This window comes from Carassius auratus, unplaced genomic scaffold (genome assembly GCF_003368295.1).
Source record: "Carassius auratus strain Wakin unplaced genomic scaffold, ASM336829v1 scaf_tig00216099, whole genome shotgun sequence".
Taxonomy (NCBI): Eukaryota; Metazoa; Chordata; class Actinopteri; order Cypriniformes; family Cyprinidae; genus Carassius; species Carassius auratus.
The window spans coordinates 1-20,903 of NW_020528408.1; the positions used below are offsets into that span (position 1 = coordinate 1).

Consider the following 20,903-nt stretch of genomic DNA (forward strand, 5'->3'; position numbering starts at 1 on the left):
ACTTTTCAGCTAACCACAAGGTGGCAGTAATGGATTTGCTGACCATTATGCCAATATGAACCTTGTCTCACTGTCATTTTTCGAACTTATCAAATGTGTTCCCAAAGTGAAATTTCAATTGCAAAGAGAGGAACAGCTAAAGGTTATATGAAGTTGATATGACCTGTATGAAACTACCACATTACAAAAAAAGAATAGCATTGTAACTGTAGCCATGACTGCAATCTGCAGTATTTGCAGAACTGTAATCGTACCAGCCATCTCCTGCAGTCGGTCCTCATCCATGTTGGGATCAAAGTCACTGCCCAGGACATCAGTGCTCCAAGTCTCACTGACCGTCTCAGAAATGTCCCTGTCATCTGTCAGCCCCATCATGTCCCGAATCTCAAACTTACGCAGCTTATCGTCCAAATTGTCCTGTGTAGTGGCTACATAAAGAACAACCCAGAGTAATAATGAAGATAAACCACTCTAACTGTAAAATTCCACAACAAATCATATTTAGTTTGTTGCGAGAGATGGTGAAATACTCTAAAACACACATTCACCTTGTTCATGTTCCAGTAGTTGCAAGGCCTCTGCACCATTGCTACCAGACGGTCCTGGTCCTCCTTCTGACACAGACTCCACCTCCAGGTCCAAAGAAGAAACTGAATTGGAGCGGTTAGAAGGCCCTGCAAAGAGGCACATTTATTCATATTAACTAACAAGCTACTACTAACTTAGTTGATGGTATTATTCAAAAGAACACTTATTGCAACAACAGTCCTTACACAATTTTTTTTTAAACACAGTTAATATCCATGTCTGGGCTTAATGTCTCTGTCTGTAATGTAAAGAATTTTTTTTTTAATGAATTAAAATTAAATGAAATATAAAATAGAACAAAATCAAATTAATTATTTAATTAAACAAAAATTAACAAATAAAATGAAATAAATAAAAAATTATATTAAATAAAAAATTAAATGAAAAACTGAATTAAATAAAAAAATATATATTATATAACATTTATAAGTAATTTATTACACAAGGTAATAATAGAAAATAAAATGTCAGGTGGATATAAGTCTCAGACTCAGACCGCTGGCTGAAAGTCTGATGCATATAGCACACAAAAGGGAACACTTCAGGAATGTCAAAGTTGTCATCGGATTAGTTGAATTTGACAGAATTTCTGGTGTGTGGCATTCTTTAATGTTCCGCCTGGAAACAAAGATTCCCAAAACCCAAACCCCCTCAGGAAAGAGGAAATCTGTCGTGATTACTACTGTGACGACTAGCACTTATCAGGATCAACTAAACGTTGGGCATATAAAAGTATGTGAAATATTTAAAGTTTCCAGCATAGAATCTTTAAAATACATCTGAGAGTTTTTACACACTGTTATTGTGGCGACATTTCCACGCCTGGAAACGTGACGCTGAAGAAACAAATGGTGATTGGTTGTTTGACATGTTGGTCAAACGGCCTCATGGCCGGGCGTTATCCAATAAAAGCTGCCATGGATTTTCAAACCTTCAACTGTCAGTCTGAAGGTCTGGCTACATTAAGACTAGGTGGTTATGGGTCAGCTTATGTACAAGAGAGACATCTGCTGGATGTCTGGTTAAAAACACACCCTCAGAAATGCCTCCAGGTTGTCACTGCAGAGGGAGAAGCGCAGCGTTTTGTCAGGTTTGCCGTGCAGTTTGGTGTCATCAACAGGGACATCTCCTTGTCCACCGTCTCCAAGATGCAGAGTCAGAACCTACACACAGACACAGCAGTCACTTTCCAATATCAATATACCTGTCAACTACTACAATTAGACCTTCACAGCATGACAAGATTCTGACCTCGTTTTCAGACATCATCCAGGTACGGTCTGCAGTGAGGTTCCCAGCGAGATGACAAGCACTTCCTCAGGTGTTAACCTCCTGCAGAGACTCCTGGGAGCTGGCTTCATTCTCGCCCTCCTGAGCCACGTTTGATCGGCTTCGGCTGCGAGAGCCTGCTGGGTGAGGAAGAGCAGGGTTAGAGAAGCGTGTTAGCAGAAGCCTGCATGAGAAACCAGCACTCACAAATGCTCAAAAACCACGACAATAACACAAGAGTGTGGTGGATGAGGAGATACCCCCTAGTGGCTTAGAAAAGCGATATATAAAATGTAAGGAATTATTAATAATTATTAAGACATAATCTTTTAAGAGACTGTGGCAAAATAGCTTTTACAGATAACACTTGTTTTGTTCCAGACTGCTTTAAGACAAATTGGATTGTTTCTTTTTTATGGCTGATGGAACCGAATTATAATGTGTAAAAAATGAACTGGAATGGATAAAACAAGAGCAAACAAATCAATGAAGAAAACAGCTAGTGTGGAGTATGATGGAAAAGGTGCAGGGGCATCTTTTATGACAAAATTTATGCCACTCATAAACAGTCTTGCTTGTCTGATCAACTACAACTACATTTATATTGCTGAGGCAAGTAACGTAGCCCAGATGTGCTAACAGTGAGAAGTAAAATGCATAGCAGGGACACACACGGCAGACACAGCAAGCGCTGGAAAAGAATGGGTGAAGCAGTGAGAGGCTGGACAGGGGTATTTGTACTGTCGGTCACGGCAGTGTGTCAGGGTTACCCACCAAATGGGTTACTAAGGGTATATGAGCAGACAGGGCAGTGGCAGAGGGCTCCCAACACGTTATGGCTGCCAACTGTTGTCCTGAAGATTATTGGCAGCAAGGCAAGAAAAAATGTGGAAGAGGCAGAACGGGGAAAACAGAGAGTTGGTGGATAAGATAAACAGTGTGTAAAAGATCAGTAAATGAGTGTAAGAACAGACAGTAGTTAATAAATAGAAGTCCACTTAACCAGTGTCCATGTCTAAGTGAGTTGTACAGAAGAGATATTAGCTGTTTCAGCATGCTTATGACTCCACTCTTAAACCTCCCATGCTCATAACTGATTGCTATATATTAATATAGGTCAACATGTAGCTAAGCTTACAGCACTATGTTCCATGTAAGAAAAAAAAAAAAAAAAACAGATATCTTGGCCAAAATCATCAATTGAAAAAAACAAATTACCTTGATTAAACTTTTTAAATACTTTAATACTGAAAGAAAATGATTGTTGTTTTTTTCTGATTTTAAATCAAGATTTCTTTGACCTCAGTCATCTTGGACTTTTTCCTCTAACTTCATTTTAAGATGTCTCTGCGAAGAATAAATGGGATGCCAGCTAAGATCTTTTGTTGAATTCTAAAAATATGTATTATTTATTTATGTATGTATGCATTTGTGTATGCATGTACTGTATGCATGTTGTTATTGTCACCCTCTTATTTGAAAACAAAATAACAATAAATAGTAGTAGCATTATCTTATATATCTTATTATAAGTAATAGTATTTCATAATCTTATTTAATCTTTGAAATTTGTTGTAGTATTAGAAGTATTAGTAGTGATATTATCTTATTACCATCATAATATAATTAGTCACCAGTAAATAAAATATTATTATTAAAATATAATTTATTTAAAAATAGCGAGTGTGCGTCCTCAACTACACAATCATGTAGACAACCAGTTACTAATAACATGGATTTAAAGGGATACTCAACCCCAAAATACAAAATGAAAACCACCCCACAGAAGAGCGTACACTGCCTACATTCAGCGGATGTTCTTCAAAACGGCAATGTGGAGAGACACAGAGGAGATAAGTTGTTTACTAAAGTTGTTATTTTAGTTTTTTCTTCACGTATAAAAAGTATTAACGTTACATTATGGTTGAACCACTGATAGCAGATGGACTATTCTGACGATGTTTTTCATACTGTTCTGGACCTTGTAAGTTACTTGGCTGTCTATGGGACAGTCACAAGCCTCCCCGGTTTTCATCCAAAATATCTTAAATTGTGTTCCGAAGATGAACAAAGTTTTTATGGGTTTGGAACGACATGAGGGTAAGTGATTAATGACAAAATTGTCATTTTGAGGTGGAGTATCACATTTAAGTTTCACATCCTTAGTGCACAAAACTCACTTTCAATATGAACATCACTGAAAGTAATGATACTCATACTTACAGTTCAAAAGTAAGTCAGATACCCTTCTTGACTTACTCCGTAGGAATAAATAATTTATCCAGTCCTTTTTTAACAATTTCAAAGAACCAGAATAAAGTGTAATTTATTATTGAATCAAATTATACTCGACTGTACTAATTGTAATCGCTCTCTCCAAAGAATCTGCAGCAATCAACATGTGGTGAAGTTAACGTAGAATAGAATACCAATAGGGAGTCTGTTCTTCTTGTTGGCGGGTGTGGTCACTGGAGAGAGCTGGGGCGTGTTAGAGGGCGTGAGCTCCAGGCTGTTGCTCTTTGTCGTGCGGGACTGAGGTACATTGACTAGTAGGGTTTCCAGAGCCAGGTGGTCTTCTTCTCTGAGCTGATCTCCTGCAGTGACACTACGCACAAAGTCCATCTGAACACACAAATGAGGATAAAGACATTTATTTTTTCTTTGCCACAAACATGCCATCAAGCAATCACTTAAAGTTCATATCCAGTGAAATAAGGCCTGCAAAGATGTACAACGAGCTTTCTTAGGTAATTTTTTAACTCATTCTCAATCAGTGCTGGTAATTAAAGCAGGTGGGCCTCATTATTCAGCCATCATCATTAGTGAATTTCAAACAGTGAGTCTAATGCAATAACAACATAGGAGTCGGGCTAATTGGCTCTGTAAATGACAGTGTGATGATGAACATCTTGCTGCTCCTGCTGAGAAGAAAAACACAGGGAAACTGAGGGTTATTGGCTCTTGGTAGTGTTGGACAGGAAGAGTTAAAGCATTAGGACTGTAAAGGTATGCAGTATGACGGTTACTGCTATATTCATGGGACGGGTTTGGACATGTTCTGCGGAGGTTTGAAAGAGGGTGAGGTAGAAGAGTCATTTTTCATTGATCTGAATCTTGTGTAACAGCTAAGTACTGTAAAAGCGCTGAGATGTGTTTGGATTAGGGCTAATAAAAAGTGATTATTCAAGTTAAATGAATTACATGACACTGATTAATTAAATGAAGTGCAAATTATTGCACATCAATACTAAATAAAAGCTCTCAAATGAAGAAAATTAAATCCTGCTACAATAATTCCAATGCCTTTGATTTGGCATCACAAAAAGTGTCTTTAGAAGTTTTGCTTTATCATCATATAATTAGCATAAGCCTGTCACAGGCCTAGTGTGCTGAATTACATGCAGGTGATTAAACACATTCATTTTAGTATCACATTATATTTTCTAGAATTGTAGTAAATTACAATTTAAATGGACCATCTTAGTTTACTGAAAGTGGACTAGTTTGAATATGACAATGTTTAGGACATCCAACTGTCTGCTAAACTGCTCAGAAAAATCATATTATAAACATTTTCATGAAGCCTTAACATTTCAGGCAGGAAAAGGATTTGAAACTGCAAAAGAATTTATATAAGTCATAGTGCAACCTATTACGAAACTTCAGACCAATATTTTATAGGGATGTGATTTCACTGTGATCATGTGAACAACCAATTAAGCTCTTTTGTACTTCTGATGATGTAATCATAAAACTCAGATGAAGTTAAAAGGTAAGTTAAGTTCACCCAAAAACGAAAATTCTGTCTTTAATTACTCACCCTCATAAAACCTGTTCTTCTTCTTCAGAAGACAAATGAAGAGATTTTTGATGGAATCGGAGAGCTCTCTGACCCTACCATAGACAGCAATGATATTACCATGATCAATGTCCTTGTTACATATCTGTGCATTGATCGTGGTAATATCCTCGCTGTCTATGGTAGGGTCAGAGAGCTCTCAGATTCCATCAATATACCTTAATTTAAAAAAAATGAACGAAGGTCTGGCTGGTTTGGGATGACACAAGCGTGAGTAATTAATGACAATTTAAATTTTTGGGTGAACTATTCCTTTTAACTTCTTTCCACACATCTCTTTCTTCACTGCATTACTTACCAAAGCTAAAAGCTGATTATGAGTCATGTAAACCACCGTCCGTGCGAGGCCCTCCAGTAAATTCATTGATGACATAGGTGGAGTCTCGACAGCTCTTCCACCGATGACGACATCCAAAAAGGCAGCAACACATGTCTAAAAAAAGATGTGCAATGAGTCAATCCTCAAAAAGAGTGATGGGACATGTTAATGAACCATTTACAATTTCCTGGTTATGATTGGAATAGCGTACTACCAACGCACTAATAACACTATTTGCGTAATACTTTGTGCAGTTCTGTATATATGGAATACCCAGATGACTTTTAACTGATGATTTAACTTTTAAAAGAAAGGAGTTTGTTTAATAGCATATAAAATTTTATGGTCAGATTGTATTAAGAATCATGAAATTTCACTGGTGTCGGTTGGTTTCCACTACTGAAATGTTGCTATTGTTATCATATTACATTTTAAACTGGCCAGTATGCAATACACAAACAGTCTATGTTAATCTTCATATAGTAACAAGATGAAAAAGACAAAAAAAAAAAGGAGCTTCAGAAATCTGGGTTTGTTTCTTACCTTATCAAACTTGGATAAGCTGCTTTTACGTCGAGGATCACCATCATCTGCATCAGACATAGCTAACTGCTGCAACAACTGCCCCACCTAAAACATCAAATTAGGTGTTATTTTTTAGAACATATTAATATCACAGCCAGACATTAACCACAAAAAATATTTGTGTCAGGAAAAGGGTTTTATTGACTTATAGGACTAGATGTCTTTCTGTAGTGTCAGCCATGCTGGTGATTTGAAAAAGCAAAAATAATCACATGACAATTTATGAATAAATTATTCTTATAATTTGGTTATTTTAACGAAATAAATTTTGACTGACTGAACTGCAAGTCATAGAATTCACCAATGTTTAACTTCAGAATCAAAACTTGAAACGAACTGAAAACTGTACTCTGCTCTGTACATGACCCTCTATATACCATACTGTAAAAAAATTGGTTTATGGGACTTAAAGCAACTCTTGTAGGATTAGTTCAAGTTACAGTAAGTGTTTCATTTTAATAGATATATTGTTTTGATGAATTTTTTAAATGTTTAATGCTATATATTTTGGTACAAATAAAACAGTGCATAATCTACTGTCTACTGTCAGCATTTTTAATTTCTAGCTGACAGCAGATGAGGAAAGACCCTCACAGTACAGTTGTTTTGTATAATACTGATGCAACAGCATTAGCCCCTACCTGCATGAGGTTGAAACGTGCCACCTCATTGATGGGTGCATCTGAGATGATGCCGTACTGTTCAGGGTTGACGATGGCTGGACAGATGAAGCAGGTGAGCAGCAAGTCGGTGCACATCGTCCTCACCTCCCCGACCTCTAACCTCTCCACCCGTGTCAGCGTCTTATACATCTGAGACATAATCCAGCGCAGGCTCTGTGGGAAGCAGTAGGTGTTCTGCTTCAGGTAGCCAATAAAGGTATTGACCAGGGCTACCAGCTTGGCCTCGTTGGCCTCCACTGCAGCCTGAACTTTCCTGCGGTACTCATCTGTGCCTTTCTCCCCAAACAGACGCTCCTGCTGGGCCGGGGTAAAGCGCTCGATCAGTTTGGCTGGATCCGTCTCTAGATGATCCTCGTCCTCCACCAGCAATTGCATGATGGGCTCGTGGAGGGTTGCAGTGAGGAAAAGCTTCGCTGAATATAGGCCCTCAGAGAAGAGTTTGAAGAGGATGCTGAAGGCACACGTGCCTCGCCTTAACAGACGACGAGGGTTGTCACTTTCCTTTAGCTCAAATTCCACCAAGTAACGTAGAACCTGGACAAAGCAAGGAAAGGCACAATGTGGTATGTGGTATAAATAATCCAGGGATAGGCAACATCGGTCATGGAGTGCTCATGTCCTGAAAAGTTTAGCTCCAAACCAGCAAAAAACCTCACCTGTCTGTAGCCCTAGTAATTATGAAGACCTTGATTAGCTTGTTAAGGTGTGTTTGATTAGAGTGGACGCTAAACTCTGCAGGACAGCGGCACTCCAGGATCGACGTTACCTACCCCTTAGGAGTTGCACGACTACTGATTTATACTAGTCAATTTTTTATTAAAAAATACTTGAGTTACTCGACTACTCATGTTTCATGCTACTGTAAATTAATAGACATAATAGCAGCTAAAACACCTAATAATACAGCTGCTGTGAAGTCTGTTAATTAAAAAAAGAAAAAGAAATGTTGTATATTTAAGGATTATCTATATTTAATTTAGAATTTAGTGTCTGATAACTTTATTCTATTTCTGTATATTCCCTACTTGCTGAAAGGCACAGGTAAATAAGGCATTTATTATAATGGGTTTATGTGAATATTGTTTCAAGCTAAATTATAAGTTGTTATTTTTTAGAGTCTAATAAAGGTTAAAATGGATAACTCTTTGGCTATAATCAGTGACTGATTTTGAAGGCACTGAGATCGGCAGCATCTGAGCACACAGTGCCCACACTCTCCCTCTTGTTCGCTGTTGTGGTTAACAGATCTGTCTAATATGGATAGAAGTCTGTCTAATAATCATATAGAACAGTTACACAAAGGAATTAATGTATACAAAAAGTATTATAACATTTGCCTTTATATAAGTACGTTAATTAATATACGTTAATAATAGGCAAACGTTAATACTTTGTAGCTTGCCATCAGCATTAAGCAAATATGCATTTATGTCATTTAAACAAATCTTCAAATGACAAACGAACATTTAATATCACAAACTTTGCAAAATTAGTCGAATACAGCTTTGAGATCTTGTAAAGTGTGCATTTTTATCCAGCATGATTATCCGCGTGTTCTATGTGTGACGGTCGGACCGTGTGAATTGAATGCTTTAAACTTTAAACTTGTGATTTCAAATTATGCTGTGCTATATGCATTTGCCCACTGTCATAATCTTGGCATTTTCACTGTGTGCTGTATGTCAAATGTGTGTTACCCTGGCTTTATTTGAAAAATATGATTTCCAATTCACACATTCCCAGAATATGGAGATCGGTTACAGTGCTTACTTCCTTTTTAGTTATATTTTTATTAAATATTTATTTATTTGTGAAAAATACTGTAATCTAAAGTATAAGTATGCTTATTTTACACATGTATTTTTTTTTAATCCATTGTCAAATGATTGAAAATTTCTTAAATATTAATGAACCACTTTTAAAAAAGCATATGCATATATTTATTTTGTACCTGCAACAGGTAGCATTCATCATCTTGCATGATGCAGTTGCCATATAGGGAGGTGAAGACCGTGTAGATGACACCCTGTGTGTGTTCATGATTGAGTCTTTCTCCTGCCACCAGACAAGATGCCACCAGTCGTGGGTTCTCCCTCAAGCGGCCCAAGAACTCCCCGTAGATGCTCTCCTGAAAGCCCAGTGTCTTATAACCATCCACAAACTGTGTGTCCTCCAGAACCTTGGCATGCTGACAGCATTCCGCAGGAGAGGCCTCCGCACTAGAAAGGAAAGAATGCATTCAGAGAAGTGGACTGCACAGAATCATGTGATTAAATCTGATCACGCTGGAGATGTACTGTAATGAATGTGAAAATGCAATTCAGCCAGTTACAAGCTTATAAAATCCCAACTGAATATCAAAGTGGCTGTCTTGAACAAACTTAGATGTTGTTTAAAGATGTTTCTAGCATCAAAAACGTTAAAAGAAGTTTGAAAACCTTTGTCGAGGTTTAGCAATAAATCACCCAGAAGTAATTTACTCAACTGCATGATGTTCCAAACCTGTATGACTTAATGGATTCATTTAACACAAAAAAGAGAACTTCTAGAGAATGTACAGACTTCTCTCTTCCATGAATGGAAAGTGAACAGGAATCCAGGATTTTATATTTATAATTGTATTTCATGTACCACAAAGAAAGAAATTATTATTATTTTATTAGGCAATCCGATGTCAGGACTTGCCAAGCCAGAATGCGCATTTGGCTCTCTCCCTAGTTTCAACCACTGAGATAATCCACAATGTGATTTTAGCGATTGTTCCGGTTCAGTTGATCAGGTAATGAGTCATGAAAGAAAATCAGGAGGAGAGCCTGCTAGTTTTACTGGTCTGGAGTGCAGTCACCTGGTGAGGATGAGGCGGTCGAGGTTGATCCTTTGCTGTTTGGCGATCCAGGCTGCGCGGTAGAGCCTCTCTGCTGTCTTGAGCACCTCGTTGTTAAGCCGCTGTATGAGCTGCTTCTCTGACGCCACGTACAGCCGTTCCTGCTTCAGGTGGTGGGCCAGAGTGTGAATGTCTGGCTTCACCATCGTTCAGCTCAGCCACGGCGCTGAAGGTAGACAGAAGGACAAGCAAATCAGCGGTACTGCAGGAATATTTACAACAGCATTAAGTCAGTAGAGCATGATGTAAATACTAATGTAAATTCAGTAAAAGAACTGGGAGGATTAGAGACAACAAGACCTGAGCAGTATTATGTATGTCCCAGGCTACAGAAGACATCACAATCACCAGGCAATTAAAAATAATAGTTTTAGCATATATACAAAAACTGCATAAATAAACAGATGTTTTCAAGAGGGTTCAGTGAAAACTGATCAAAAGACAATAAAATGTCATTTGGATCAGAGACTTTAATCATTATTTTATTCATTTTTTAAGAAACAGGCTGAGTGATGGAAGTAGAGTCTGTCTATTACAGTTATTCTAGTCAAATGAATGTGCTTTTACGGTTGAAGATTCAAGATCAAATTAAGTTAAAGGGATCATATGATGCAATTAAAGTTTTCCTTTCTCTGTGTTACAAGCTCTTGGTGCATAAAGAAGATTTGTAAATTTGCTTAGACTAAAGTCTCAAATCCGAAGAGATATTCTTTAAAAAAGTTAAGCGTCAACCACTCTTACCTAAAATGACTCGTTCTAACACACCCCCACATGTCTGTCTATCATGTTGAACACATCGGTTTTATATTTAACGATTTTGCCACTGATGATTCAAATGCGAGTTTTGAGCATTGTAGAGTAGCGTTTGTTATTTGTCATTTCTTCCATCACAAATGCAGACATTGTTTTATATTTACACAGCACGACACGCAACGCATAAAAAGACAGTGCAAGTCATCATAATAAGTAATATGTCCCAACTGGATGCAACAAATGCATAGTTTGTAATTGGTTTTATTGGTTTTGTCTGGATGTGCCGGGACATGGCATCACAGTATGTTAAGGGGCGTAACATTTCCATCACAGACTTGGAGGTATTCAGCCAATCACAACGCACTGGATAGCTGGTCAATCAGAGCACAACTCGCTTTTCAGACTGATGAGCTTTGCAAAATCGACTCGTTTCAGAAAGGCGGGGTATAGAGGAACAACAATAATGTACATTATGTGGAAAATGTGTTTTTTGTTTTTGTTTTTTACTTTAAACGCATAAACACATTGCATTACACCAAATACACAACACAATGTTATTTTTAGCAACATCATATGAACCTTTTAACTAGAATAAAGCAACTAGAGATTTTGCAGTGACCTGAATATCAGTGTTTTCAAAGACAGTCCGTTAAATATGTCGTCGTAGTGTATTAAGTTCCTAAGTTGCGTGACGTGTTTAATTTTTCGTACCTGTTAAAGAGTCTAAAGGTTTTTGTAAACTAATAGTTTGCATGAAGATCTGTGATCCATTCTTTATACTTATTTACAATTGTGTTTAAAGTTTTTCTACAAGTTATATAATTATGAAAAACAGTAAACAAGTTTCACCCAAATTTAATTTGTCTTTTAATTTATGAAATTAAACATTTTATTTTTGGTAAATAAAGGGGATTTGCTATTCAAATTAAAACATGGAAGAAATATTGTGATTTATTTTTTTTTAAAAATAAAGTTTTATAAATTTTTTCAACAGTAGTAGCAGTATCACATACATTGTACTAAATAATAGTAATATTTCTAGCAAATATTTCACGTCTTCATGTAAAAATTAACTTTTAGGCCTAATGAATGCATATTTGTCATTTTAACTGAACTTAAGACTGGTGGTGATGCTTAAGATATGTTTGGTCATTGAGGGTTTCTGTGAAAAAAAAAAAGTAATAGATCATTAATTATTATTAAAAAATAATAATACTAATAATTCTACTATCATACTAATGTATATACAATGCACTATGAATTGATGAGGTGCTGGGTTCATGAATATTAATCACAATGTATGCGTTCGGTCAAACTGATTTGCTGAAATCAACACAGGGACGGTACCAGATCAGCGCCAGCCAATGAAATTGCCATTTGCGCATTAGCTCCGCCCACTACCGGAAAAACCGGTATGTCTTCTGCTTGTTCGAAAATAAATATGAATAATTCTAAATGAACTCCATTATTTTGACAAGAGAAGACAACAAAGAATAGTTTACATATAGCGTGTCGATTCAGACCTCGGTACTACCAGTACTTAAAGAAACCTGGTACCGTCACATTTAAAATTTTTAGTACCAACTTGGTACCAAAGTACCGGGTCTTTTGACAACACTATGCATGCCAATTTCAAATTCCTATACAAAATTATGACAGACCAAAAATAAAGCTCTTTTGGCTAATTTCTCAGGCTGATTGTTCCCTGCTGTCTCAATTGTTCACAAGTTTCTTGTACTTACAGACTCCATTTATAATTTTGCATAAACACAGTTTGGACATCATGTCACACCAGTCATCCCAGTACGTCAGCATGGAAATAAGAGATAAAAATACTTCTGGGAAGTAAGCAGAAGTATTCATCTAGCAGCAAGTTTGGTTCCTTCTGAAGTGTAGTGTCATTAGTGTGGTATGAGATTTCACAACAGGGATTCAGTAGTAAACCCTCATTATAACAGCTGGACAGCATACCTTAAATTTACATCGCATCAATAAACAGAGCTGCTGAATAGTGCAAATCCATCGGTGTAAGACAAATATTCACACCTAAACAAGAAGACAGCTCTATGTCCTCTGAGACGGGAGAGAAAATAGCAATTTTCATACAGGGAACTTACCAGAGTATAAACACAGACATACAGTGTAAGAAAATTGCTTGAATTTTATAAGGTCCAAAAGGGCATGCTGAAGTAAAGCATTTTTTAATTACTTCACCTTTTTACCCACAGTCAGCTCACAGTGATGGCAACTATGCATTTAGCTTTGATGCATTTAATTTAACCTCGTGAATCTGCCATAAAAAGAAGCAAGGCATGAAATGCATAGTTTCCCTTTATTTGCACGGTGCGCAGAACAGATGTCATGAACAAACTATGCCAAAATCATTTTACACTACAGGTAAACAAAAGCACCAGTGATTATTCAGGATTATACAGCAGTAAAACTTTGCTAAATACACACACACACAAAAAAAAAAAAAAAAAAAAAAAACGTATTAGCAATGACAAAGCAAGGACCACATAAACTCTTTTAGAAAGAATCCTTCAACAGTCAAGTGCTTCTTAGAAATTAAAAGAGATGGAGTGTGCAATTTTTGGCTCTTGGTGGTCGACAATGTATTTTAGGACTCTGCGCAGATCAAACTAAATTTCTAATGCTGATGTTACTCAAATATAAACTCCATAACATGCAAGTGATCTATACAGTCAATATAATGTGAATAATCCCAAAATAATACAGTGAATGACTAATCATAGTGCAATGTTCCAAACTATGTGACAATTAAATGTGTATTATTACACATATGTAACAGTGTTATTATTATTACATTTATTCGTTAAAATACAAATATTAGAAGAAAATCTAAACTTCAGAGTGTGAAAAACAAAATTTATCAGCTTGGTTGAGAAACTCTGTAAGGGCAAAGTGTGCATATTGCAGCGACAACTCAATTACAAAGCATGCTACTGCGACCTGACAGACACTTCATGCTTCATGAATGGCCAAAAAATAATATGCAAATCACATTAGTCGCCTTTGCTTTCTCACATAATGGAGGGATATAGACAAACCGAAAACACCCACACAACACCCATTTAATCTCACACATGCACGTACACACACACACACACTCACACACACACAAGTATTAACGTACACACACAAACTAGACAAAATGCAAAAAATCTGAATAATTTCTTGGACCAGTCCTCAGGCACAAAGAGGTCTTTGTAAAGCACAGTTAGACAGGAGAATGTGGGACGAAGAGCAGCCCAGAGACGCCCTTGATGGAGCCCAGGCCCCTTCACATCCGTAAATGCAGCCCACAAACACAGAGCAGAATATGAGTACATCTGCAGAGGCCTCTTGTACCGCTCACTCCTGAATCAGCTCAAACTCTTGTCATCCTGCCAAATACAGCACATCACTGTACTCGCTGTGCTTTGTGGTTGAATGCAGTGGTATGTGAAGATTTAGCCTTGGGGGCAGAGGAAATGGCCACCCATTCAAATACCTACTTCTTCTATTCTAAGAAGTTTAAGGTAGATGTAATGGCTTTCATGCTTTGTGTCAGAAAGCTTATAAATAGTGCAGAGATGAGCACATATCAAATAGGCCTACTTTTCTATATCTAAGTTTTGCTTAGTTTGTCATATGGTCTCATGTTTATGTACACTATGAAGTTTTGAGGCTAGTAAGATTTTTTTTTCATTACACATATACAGATAATCAGACCATTTGCAAAACATTTTTATTTTAAATGAATTTTGTCCTTTATAACTATCTTTTTAATGGTAATATATTAATTAAGAAAACAGTTATTTTAAAGTGTAATCATATTTTGCAATACTACGGTTTTCTACTGTTTTTTCATCAAATAAATGCAGCCTTGACCAACATAAGAGACGTCTTTAAAAAATAAAATAACTCCACCTCAAACTCTTGAATGGTACTGTAATAAAAGTGGTACTTATTGTATTGATATGACATGTTTACATGTCCACAAATAAATAAACTTAATAAAAGGGGGAAAAAAATATATATAATAATAATAATATTTCAGCCAAAGTACAAACTGGACTCAATATAATAACAGGAGCACAGAGAAATAAAAATGGACATTTTTAACTAACATACTGCTTCCAATGCCAAATTTCTGATATGGGAAGTTAAAGGAGTTGAGAACATTTTCTAGACACAGATGTCCCATTCTGAGGATCAAAAAGATCAGAAGAACATAAATGCATCTATTTTTTTTTTTAATGTAAACGCTTTACATCTTATACACAAAGACACAGTTTTGAGTTATTAAGCAGTAGTGTTGTTTTTTACTCTAAAACATCCCAGGGATGGTTCTCCAGTGAGAAAAAAAAAAAAACACACTGCTGTCAATATCAGCACACCAGTGATAAACACAAGCAACTAAAACCAAGAGATCTGTCTACTTTCAGTTTTTTCAGGTTTTGGACTGAAGCCGATGCTGTTTTTAGCAACACAGAGAAAGGCACACTTTCCAAAAGCACTGGGAACAGGAGGAAGGTCCTTTTTTTCGGTTCCTCTATTCTGAAGAGCAGTGTTTGGATTAGATCTGACAGCATTTGAGCAGGTAGAGCAGACGCACTCGGAGGAGGAATGGAGAGAGAGAGAGAGATGAATGTGTGCTTAGAGTATTCTTATCAAAAATTTAAATGTCATCAAGCACATAGCCCAGGGGTTTAAAGTAGGGATGTGTAGATAACATTTGTTAGAGGCCAAGCACAACTACTAACACTTTCTTTTTGGTAGCTGCTGATATGATACATAAGATTCAGTACTGCTGTGTCATATTCAAGTACAGTGCAATTCTGTCACAGTGACTGTTTCCTTGTTATTCGCCTCCCATAGGCTACCCGAGTTTCTTCTGATTGAAACGATTGAACATGCCTGCACTAAACAAGCCGACACCACTCAAGTGCACCCACAGATTTCTGCTCACACAAGAGTACAGTTGAGATTAAAACTGCATTAGACTTGTTTAACAGCATCAACCTTTCTCAGAACTGTACAATCTTTTGTCTTGTGCATTATTTGATTAAACAAACAGACAAAATAATAATATTGTGAAATATTATTGCCATTGAAAATGACCGTTTTCTATTATAAAATATTGAATGTATTTTACTCCTGTGGTGGCAAAACTGAATTTTCCGCAGCCATCACTCCAGTCTTCAATGTCACAGGATCCTTCGGAAATCATTCTAATATGTCGATTTGCGGCTCAAGAAACATTTATAATTAACAGTATTGAAATCAAATTGTGATGTTTAAGTGAACATGAAATTAAAATTACTCTTGTATGCAGTGTTCAATATAAATACTTTAATATTTTTGTGGAAACTGCGATTTTAAAGATTTTTGATGAACAGAAATAATTGAACAGAATAATTTGTATCATTCTGATGCCTTCCAACAAGTTTGATCAACAATGCGTATTCGCTGAAAAACAACATTTTACTGACCCCAAACTTTTAAATTATTTATGTTTTATGTATTTGCTGACAAGATTAACAGTCTAAGCTTTTCGGTTTAAGACAGACCGACCGGAAACACTCTGTGTGAGTTGCGTGTAACTCTCAGGTTAGCTAGGTGCCTTAACAAGGATCCCTTTTTCATTTCTTCTTCCTCTTTGTATCTGGTTGAGGCGGTGCTCTCAGTGCCCTTAAAACACAGCAGTGTGGAGCCGTGTGGGATATGAATCACAGATAGAATGCAACATCAGGCACTTTTACATGTTTGCAATGCAGACCGGACCGCTCATGAGAAACTACCCACACACTCCATTCAGCAGTGAATGCCATCTGACTCGGCACTGGACAGCATTGTGGATGTACTAGTGACTGAGCAGATGAGAAATCAGAGTGGAAAATAAATGTTTCCTGGCCATTATGAATACAGCAAGATAACATGTGAGGAATGAGGGCAGCTAATGTGAATAGGGATGTGACAAGGAATGGGATGCTTTCTCTATGACTAGGCATCCCAAACACATTTCTAATAACAACTTGGCCATACTGAAAGCCCTTTCAGTGTGTTCAGATCTGCATTTTTCTGCTTCTACTGGTGTCTAACTGACCACTGAAAATCCCACAACCAAGCAATAAGTCTTTCTGAGAAATCTATTTCATTACACCAGCCAAGCATACAGGAGGGTGTGGGAGTACTGCACGGAAATGTCTCCAAACCAGGAGGCTTTCTGCTCTCTTTAGACAACGCAAAACAATATCACTGTGGTTTACAGAAATAGTGCACCAAGCAAGTTTGAGGACCCTGGCAAAAATTCAGAGATTAAAATTCTGAGGTTGTTATGAGATAAAATAACAACCACATGCACAGTTTAGCATCAGTCATCTTTGAGATTTCACACAGTCACCAAATATAATGGGTCTAAGAAACAGCTGTGCCAAGACATGGAGGCGATATTATGCCTAGAAAAATGTACTGCTGATGGAATAGCATAACTGCGAATAACCAAATGAGGAATCAAAACTTTCAAAAAAAAAATATATATATATATAATATGACTAGAGTCAACACACAGATGACATAAGACTCCTGTGAATTACAATTGTACGCTGCTCCCAGAAACCATCATCACACCTCTCAAGTTTTAGATAGGGAAGTTGTTGACAGATCTGAAAAAGTGGCCAATTATGTAAAGAAAGGCTAACAAAATGATTCCTCAATTAAACAAACAAACATTTCTCTCACCTAAGACTATGTTTCGATATTTTTTTGAAGTGGCCATACATTGAGCCTCTTTCACTATTTTGCTTAATTATAAAAAAAAAAATCTGTAAATAACAGACATACGAATAACATGACCACAACTGTTATTGCCCAATATTAGAGATTTAAATTAATTAACAATATCAGATATTTAGTTGGCCCATACTGGGTATTTAATTGAGGGCTATTTTAATTCAACACTAGTTTAGTTTAGCATTAATTTAAATGGAATCCAATATATAATGGCACAGATCTAACCTAAGAAATGTTTTAACTATGCCTGTGTGTGTGTGTTCAGGGCATAACAAAGGCACAGTTCACCCAAAAATGTGTTTAACCTAATGTCATTCAAAACTTTAGTCTGTGAAACATAAAATATATTTTGTCTCTGTGTTTCAGTCTGAGGAATATCAGAGAAAGATGAAGCACATTCTAGTATGTCTACAAGCACATGAGGTTCAAGAATTGCCCATTTTCTCAGTTTTGTTAAGTACCAACAGCAGAGCGCCAAGAGAAAAATATATTAAGAGCCCCTATGACATTACTTTATGTGTCAATGCACCCTCTGTCATGCACATTATCACACACACATACTATCAGGAGATTCACACTTCCTAACTCCTGACCCTGCTAGAAAAACACATCCTGCTTGACCTCAGCATCACCTTACAGAACGTCCCAGAAACAGCTTGTACACTGCTTCAGTCACATGACACAAAACTGCAGTCTGTTAAAAAATGCAGAACACCTATTAAAGCTGAAATGGTTTATCAGTACATAACACTCCAACAAAACCAGGACATTTGGCAGGAGTAAAGTTAGGAGTAAACTGGCATCATGAGACTTCCTTTTTGAGCTATCACTATACAAAAAGGCAAAGAAGGTGTAGAGATATGAGCAGAGCACCACTAGAATAGCTACTGCATCAAATAAACTCCAATATGTTACACTTCTTAGCACCGCTGATCTTATGTCACAACTTTGGCATGTGTTGAGGAGATGCCATGGGAGGAGCTTCATACCCACAACATGAGGCTACATGAGGACGGCCGAACAGTTGATGGATGAACCAAATCAGAAAAGCAGTCCAGCCACACAGCTGTAGGATTTGGCAAACTGCTAAGAGAAACAAGACTGTCTTTTCTGAGACTGAGCAAGAGAATGGATCACAGTTTCCCAAATTTATTTTGTATTTGCTCTTAATTATGTCATCCAGTGCATCCCAGTGCTGATTCAGTCTAACACCAATGGGACTTTCCCATGAGTGTAACATGGTGACAAGCAAAGCTTAATGCTTTGGCTTATTTGGGGATCATTTTCATAAGTGGTTAAAGTCACAATGAAAAAGAAGTAGCAGCAATTATTTTCTTCTCTGTTGTGAGGTACTCCAAGTGAACACGATTATCAAACAAATTAAAATCGGACGGGGCTTGGTCCTATCCATTAATTGTTAATGCGATGTTGCAGTTGATTACTGAAGGGCAGGGTTTAAGTGGACTATATGAGTGGAGAAGATCTGCAAGAGATCAGTTTGACGTTTTCACAAGAAGACTGAGTTATGACATTTTAATGAAAACAAAAATGAAACATAAGCACAGGTGAATTGTTCACGATAAAATCATCTATAACAAAAGAGATACACATTTCATGCTGTACAATACATTTCATAACAACTTTAAGAAATATAAAAATTTTGCAGTTTTAATAAACTGTTGTATAAAAGCAATCCCAAATTCACAATTGTGCTGTTGGTCTGAATATCAACGTGACTGTAACGATCTTCAGTTGAATCACATCGACACTCCTGTATTTACATTTCCTATCAATTTTATATTTATTTAATCATACGTTCCTAAATTATGGATTTTATATGACTATTTTGGCTTATTTTTTTCCCCATTTCATTTTAACGTTTTACACACCAAAAATTTTCTGAAAATGTGCTAACTAAACCTACCTTTAGGGATGGTTATAGCACATATTTACCGAAAATTTATAACAGGAGCATGACTGTCAATGAGAAGTGCAAGACAACAACAAAAGCTGCAAGAGTCGGTGTGTCAACGAAGAATCGTCGTGTTTTATAGCGCAAGAATAAATTAAATACCCCCCTTTGTAGCGTACTGAAATCTTCATTCAGGTAACAATATGCATAGAAACCCAGATGTGTTCTTAAAAGCTTAATTTGGCAAAAAACGGGCTTTAAAACAAAAGGTGACAACATGACCCGAGACAAGCAGGCCAACAATCAGCTAACGCTCAGTTCGCTAAAGTGTCAAGCAGCTCGAGCCAGCGTACAACAGACTTACCGAATAATTTGACGGCTGGGTGTGAAGTACTGAATTCAGTCGCGACTGGTATGGGTGGGTTTTACAGTTTAGTTCTCGTTTCAGTCCGTCAAGGTCCTAGCTGCGAATGAAAGAGATAAAAAGCCCTCTGTCGTAAGATTTTCTCCTCCCTTTAGCAACAGCCACAGCGCACAGCTGTCATCAAACGGGGACGGGCGCCACGCGCATGCGCAATCCAAGCCTGCGCGGACTTTTTTTCTATTTCCAGAATATGTACAAACATTTGTACAAACTTTTACAATTCGTAACAAAAATGAATGCAAAAAAGTATACAAACATATGTAGGAGAAAAGAACATTAGCAGGCCTGCAGTGTGTGGAATTTTTGAATGTGTTTTTGTTTTGTATATGAGATTTGCTTTCTGTATTTAATATCACCGTTTTCTTTCACAATTTTATTTATTTTGAACATTATATTTAAAAACTGAGGATTAATAAAGTTAATTTCATGCGAACGCTTAAAATTGGCTGAATCATTGTAGATATTGCATTGTTTTGACCAGCAGGTGTCGCTACCATCACGTCATGACCATAGACTGTATAAAAACAAGTCATGACTGAAAAATCCCAATTATGCTCTCTTTTGTAGAATGCTGTGGAGAATGCTTTGTGGAAAAGTGAGTTGTATTCTCAGTTTTGGTTTGTAAATCTTTGAGATCTAACACCCTTTCAGTTTATGTTACAATAATAATATTTTTGTGTACCTAAATATTGCAGAGGAATGTGAAGATGTGCATAAACATCTGACACTTTAATAGAAATTGATGTTTTATTCTGGTTCTGTTGTTTTTAGTTTTCTTGTGTGTTTTTGTTTGTTTTAAGCCACATTCTTAAACCAGTTTTGTGGGGTC

General features: G+C 36.8%; 1 pseudogene; it reads right to left on the reverse strand.

Moving 5' to 3' along the window:
* Positions 1–233: 233 nt before the first annotated feature.
* LOC113097053 (GTPase-activating protein and VPS9 domain-containing protein 1-like) lies at positions 234–20,197 on the reverse strand (annotated as a pseudogene).
* Positions 20,198–20,903: the final 706 nt, after the last annotated feature.